This window comes from Tenrec ecaudatus, chromosome 2 (assembly GCF_050624435.1).
Source record: "Tenrec ecaudatus isolate mTenEca1 chromosome 2, mTenEca1.hap1, whole genome shotgun sequence".
NCBI lineage: Eukaryota > Metazoa > Chordata > Mammalia > Afrosoricida > Tenrecidae > Tenrec > Tenrec ecaudatus.
Genome location: NC_134531.1, coordinates 53,407,528 through 53,414,105, shown reverse-complemented (window position 1 = coordinate 53,414,105; position 6,578 = coordinate 53,407,528). Strand labels below are relative to the sequence as shown.

General features: G+C 46.7%; 1 pseudogene; it reads left to right on the top strand.

The window, feature by feature from the left end:
• Positions 1-353: 353 nt before the first annotated feature.
• The window catches only part of LOC142439984 (phospholipid phosphatase 5-like), a 77,114-nt pseudogene continuing 70,889 nt past the window's right edge, over positions 354-6,578 (top strand).

Here is a 6,578-nt window from a genome sequence, read left to right as displayed (position 1 = left end):
CGTTGATACACGTCCACAGACCCCCAAGGAAAGGCACTGGGCCACGTGTATACTCGTCTTCAGTAGTTAAAGGGTTAACGAGGGAATTGTGGTGTGTACGGTATTGCCTCGATCTCCCCTGAGTGCTATTTTCTTCATAACAATCTTTTCTGTTGTTATTTTATTTCAGATCATCATGGGCCACAAAAAAATTACCTCGGGGCCTACAGGCGGCCTGCCGGCTTCCAGTTTGACACCCCTGTTGTAAGGAAAGGAGGCAGGAGAGCTAAAACCAGGAGGGCAAGTGATGTGGCGAAAGCTATATGGATATAGTGTGCTGTTGACATTGAATATGGAAAAAGAGGCTAACAGCCATGGAGTGCAAAAAGCTTCCAGAAGCTGGAGAAAGTGAGAAAGTGAATTCTCTCCAGAGCTGCATAAAGGTCGCCATGGTACTGATCCTTTTCAGACTGTCGATTTCTAGACTAGGCGACAGTAAACTTCTGTTGTTTTCAGCCTCTACATTTGTGGTAATTGGTTACAGCAGCAATGAGAGACTAATACACATGATTATGCCAGGAAATGAAGAGTTTGCTTTCAACCCGCCCCAGCTGAGGGCCGTTCTACTCTTAGGAATCTCACAAATCTCAGGACCTCCCCAGGGACTAGCCGCCAGTGCTTTCCCTGTAGCCATAATTGACGAATGGGAACAGCCTGGTTACCAGGCAGAGTCTTAGAAAGATGACTTGATGGGCTTGATTTGGCTTATAATATTATAATATTATCTGTGTTCTTGTTTTTTTCATATTGGGGTTAGTCTCTTGTAATTTGTCTTTGTTGGTAGGCTTCTTGACTCTCTCATGTATTTTTCTATAGTTTTTTTTGGGGGGGGTGGATATGAAACCCAGGATAGGTGAATTTATAAACAACTAGAATAAGGGTTCCTGGGGGGCTGGTAATGGCTGGGAGCTAGGAGGGAGCAGGTAGAGGGGAGCTGATATCAGAGAGTACAAGAAGGAAGAAAATGTTTTGGAACTGATTGTGGTAACATTGGAACCATTGCTTGATATGATTGAACTATGGAATGGTATGATGTCTAGAATAGCTCCTAATAAAATTGTTTTGGAAGAAAAATAAAGACAATGGAAAAAATACATAGTCACTGTGCCGAAAATAACTAGTCCACATTCCACCATTTCAGGAGGTAACATATGAGCCAGACCCAATGGTACTGAAGGAAGAAGTACAAGCTACACTAAACGCATTAGCAAAAATAAATGGCTCCAGGGATTGATGGAATACCAACTGAGCAATTTCAACAGCTGACGAAGCACTGGAAGAAGTCATTTGTCAATGGGAGGAGTTGTGGAATACAGATACTTGGCCAACTAACTGGAAAAACTCAGAAAACCAAACTTACTGCCATTGAGTTGATGCCTCTTTATAGCAACCTTATAAGGCAACCTTTTAAGAGAACTGCCCCTGTGAGTTTCTAAGACTGTGACTGGTAATGAGAGCAGAAAGCCCCCTCTTTCTTCTGTAGGGTGCCTGGTGGTTTCAAACTTCAGCCCTTGAAGATTACGGCCCAATGCTTAACCATTGTACAACCAGGACTCCATAACTAACAGGGAGAGATCCATATTTGTACCCATACCAAAGAAAGGTTCGCCCAACAATCTACTCAAATTATACAACAGCATCATTGGTATCACAGGCAAGTAAAATTTTGCTGAAAAACATCCAACAATAGTTGCAGCATTACATTGACAGGGAGCTGCCAGAGGTTCAAGCCAGATTCAGAAGAATGTGCAACAAGAAATAATACTGATGGCAGATGCATCTTGACTGACAGCAGAGAACAACAGAAAGACGTTTACTTGCATCTTACTGACTATGAAAAGGCATTCGGCTGTGTTGAGCATAACAAATATGGATAGACTTGATCAGAATGGAGATTCCAGAACACTTCTTTGGAATGCAGAGCTTACACATGCCTGGATCAAAAGGCAATTGTGGAACAGAACAAGGGAACACTGCATGATTTAAAATCAAGAAAGGTATGTGTCAGGGTTGTATCTTCTCACCATATTGTTTCAATCTGTATGCTGCGCAAATCATCAGAGAAGCTAGATTATGTGAAGAATGTGGAATCAGGATTGGAGGGTGGCTTATTAATAAACTGTGATGTGCTGATGACACAACCTCGCTTGCTGAAATTGAGGACTTGAAGCACTTAACTAATGAAGATCAAGCAGTCTAGCCTTAAGTATTACAACTCAATGTAAGGAAGGCCAAAATCCTCTCATCTTGACCAGTACATGACATCATGATAAATGGAGGACAGACTGAGGTTGTCAAGGATCTTGCCTTGGTGGGATCCACCATCGGTATGCATGGAAGCAGCCAAGAGATCAAATGATGGCATAGCAGTGGGTAAATCTGCTTCTCAAGACATCCTTAGAGTGCTAAAAAGCAAGATCTTACTTTGAGGATGCGGTGCACCTGACCCAAACCATGGTATTTTCAGTTGCCTCATATGCCTGTGAAAGTTGGCATTGAATAAGGAAGACAAATAAAGAATAGATACGTTTGAGTTATGAAGCTGGCAAAGAATATTGGAAGTACCATGGATTGCGGAAAAATAGAAGCAAATCTTTGTTTGAATAAGTACAGCCAGAGTGCTCCTTAGAGGCTAAGATGGTAAGACCTCACCTCACTTACTTTGGACATGTTGTCATGAGAGACTAGTCCCTGGAGAAGGACATCATGCTTGGTAGTGGGGCAGTGAAACAAAGCAAAGTCCTCAAGGGGCTGGATTGAAACAATGGCTCCAGCACAGGAACTTGAACTCATGCAGTTCACGCGATGGGGAAGGCGCGGCTGCGGTGGCTTTGGGGGCGGAAGTGGGCACGCAAGTCGTGCTGTTTGCGGCCTTCTCGTGGACCGAGCGGCTCGCTCCCTTCCAAAGGCTTCTCCAGCCCGAGGACCTGTGGTTTTACCAGAACCCGTATGTGGAAGCCAAGTATTTCCCCACCAAGCCCATGGTTCTACCAGCCTTGCCCTGCCTCTGAATAGTGTCTTTACCGACTGAATAAAACTAATAGTGGGGAGGCCATGCCCAGATTTCTTCTACCGAGGTTTCCCTGATGGACAAGCCCATCCAGACCTGATGTGCACAGGGGACGGGGACAAGAGCTTCCCTGGTGGACACTCCTCCTTTGCATTTGCCCGCCTGGCCTTTGCTTCCTTCTCCCTGGCAGGGAAGCTGCACTGCTTTACGCCCCACGGCCGGAGGCAAGCCTGGAGGCTCTGTGCCTGTCTGTCACCCCTGCTTTGTGCGGCTCTGATTGCCCTGTCCCGCACCTGTGACTATAAGCATGTGTTAGTCTGGGTAGTCCAGAGAAACAAATTCATAAACACGCATATGTATATAAGGGAGAGGCTTATATAAAAGAGGAATTGAACATCGAGGAAACATTCCAGATCAGTCCAGATCAAGTCCATAAGTCAAAAAAAAAAAAAAAAGAGGCCTCTTCAGACTCAGGACACACATGCAATGATTGCAACGATGCCGAATGCAGGACCATCGCAGGTCAGTGCATAGAAAGTCTTTGGATCCAGTGGCGTTGTAAGCATCTCAGCAATGGCGGGGGTCTCTACTTGGCTCCTCCAGCTTCAGAGATCTTGTCTTCTGCAATGTCTCCCAGGGAGTAGCAGAGGGAAGTAACAGATTTCCCAGAATTCTCAGGAGAAGGCCATGCCCACAGAGTCTCATTGGTTATCTCCAGATTGACAGCCTAATCTCCACCCCTACACTCTTAATCCTTAAATTGACACCAGATTAGGTGACTACCACAAAGCATCACTGGCAAGACATGCTATCTGGATCCCTAACGGGCCTAGCCTTTGCCTTTGCCTACATCTGCCATAGGCAGTATCCCCCTCAGCTGATGGATACAGCATTCCAGAGACCCTTCCAGGGCAGGACTGTGCTTTCCAAGGTACCAAAGAAGCCTGGTGAGCCCTCTCTTTTGATGTTTAGAAATTGGATCTTCCCCAGTGAAGGATATGGGACTCGGGCCTCTCCTAAATCATGGCCAAGCTCAGCAGAGGTAAGGGAGGGGTGGGCCCGGCTGCGTCCTGCCTGGTCTGATCATGTCTGAGCACACGCTCAGAGGAGAGGGATCTCCTGAGCGCCCAGAAGCTAATGCAGCGGGTTCAGCCTGGATTCCCCAGATTTGCAGGGCTCTCACACCTCATTTCAATGGCGTTGTCGGGAGGATCTTGTCACAAAGACGCTTTTACACAGCCCCATGCCTCCTTGAAGCTGGACGCAATCATCCGAACTTGGATTTCCCATGGTCCCGCAGCGTGAAAAAGAATGGCTCAATTACTGTTGACCTTCTGAGGTGAGCCTGAAATAGGAAAAGGAGCCAATTATAGCAAATTTATCACACGACTGAAGGAGCCCTGGTGGTATAGTGGGATAAGTAATTGGCTGCTAAACTCAAGTTCAGCAAATCCACCAGCCGCTCCCCAGGAGAAAGAGGGGGCTGGCTGCTCCATGAAGGCAGAGAGTGCTGAAACGAGGCTCTGCGGAGGCGTGACTCAGTCAAGCCAGCTTGCTGTCCTGCCTGTCTGAGTACTGGGAGCAGATAGTGGCCGTGGTGCACCTGACACCTGTTTCCACCTCATTCCCCTGTGGCTCACGAACAGCTCTCCTGCACTCCTACACAAGATCCACCCCATGAACCACTTGGCCAACCAGTTAAAGCAGAGCTAAAATGACCAACCGTAATCTGCAGGACAAATGGACACACAGGACAACCTGTAGCTGCATTTTTGTACTTTAAATGTAACCTTGTCTCAGGAATTTTCCCCCTCATGCTTTCAGCGCATCAGATATTCAGATACCATAATTTTTGAAAAGAGGAAGAATACAATTCACGGCCATGGAGTCAATGCAACTCATAGCAACCCTCAAGGACAGGGTGGACTGTCCCTGTAAGTTTCTGAGACTAAGTCTCTATGGTAGTAGAAAACCCAACCTGTCTTCTGGAGAGCGACCAGTGGTTTGGAACTTCTGACCTTGCGATTAGCAGCCCAACACATAACAAAACAACACCCCTAATCAGAGATGCTTCTATTAATGACTTTGTGAGTTTATGTCACTCATTTGCCAGGCCTCTCCATTTCATGTAACAGGCGAGTTAAAATTCAATGGCACTGATTCCTTCTCCACCCTGAATAGCACAAGCACTCCAACCTCTCATGAGCGTCTCTGATTACTTCTGGAAGGAACTGAAGGATAGGTCGCCTGTGTGCTCATAAACTACCCCCACTCTTCCCTTCAAAGCCCCATCATATCATTCCTGAAAGACATGGCTACAAAGTGTCCTCGGGAGGACAGCACCCTGTCCTACCGGGTCCCTGTTGGTCAGCATCCACTCAATAGCTGTGAGTTTGGCTTTTGAGATTCCCACTTTCATGGCAGGGTCCTAGAGCAGGGGAGTCTCCTCACATATCCCCAAGGAGAATCCCTTCCCAGCAGCCCCCATGCCAGGCTGTGTTCTCTCCATGAATGTGAACAGGAAACTCCCTGTTCTGTGTGTTGACACCGACTGAACCTCTGTCTCTTACTACGTGTCATGAAAACCTGCCCTCCAGCTGCCACTTTCCTGCAGCCCTTTCTATGGAACTCTCTGACATTTGCTTATCACACCCAATCCTCTCCACGCTCCCCTCTGCCCTTCTCATCATTGAACCCACATTGCCGTGGCCACCAATGACCCAGACCCCTGCCAATGGGGCACCAGCACCGCTACAGCATAGGAAACACAAAGATATGAACTCTGACCCACGAATCAGTCCAAATGGGATGTCCCCACATGTAGACCCTTTGTATACAATTTACATGCCTTTCACATCCATTGTCACACTTGAGCTTCACAGTAATTCTCTAAGGCTGTGATATCATTCTGCTCATCAGAGATGAAAGAATAAAAAAATTCCAGTGACTTGTCCAATACTGTTCTAGATGGAGGCGTCAGTACAGAATCCCAGGCTTTCCTTCCTTAGTCCAGTGCCCAGCCACCTACAGAGTGTCTGATGTGGGAGGATTTTCTGGAAAGCCTTGAGAACTAAAACTGCTTTGGGCTTTACTTGGGGGCTTCCAAAGTAGGATGGCAGCTTCATCAGAGAAAAAGCTGTAGCTCAACCCTTTCCTCTTCCAAGAACAATAAATGTGCTTTTCTCTCCAGGACAAACGGGCATTCGGGGGGAGAGGAACCCAAGCAGCTAGCCAAGGAAAATCTGTCGTGCATGAGGAAGGAATAATGGGGAGAGAAGTTTTCCCCTTTAATGGAGGCCTGCCTCAAGGGTCATTACCTCTTCCAAAGTCTGAAGTAGACAAGCCAGAAAGAGCCTGAAACCCAACTGAGCAAAGGGGGGCGGGGTGGTGGGAGGTGAGAAAGAAAAACATAAAAATTGAAGCTTTCTTATAAGCGTTTTTTTTAAAAAGTGCTTTTCCACTCAGGCTAAAGGCTTGATCCCCTTGTTCCCTGGTTGACTAAACTAGAATATGGCAAAGATAATAAATG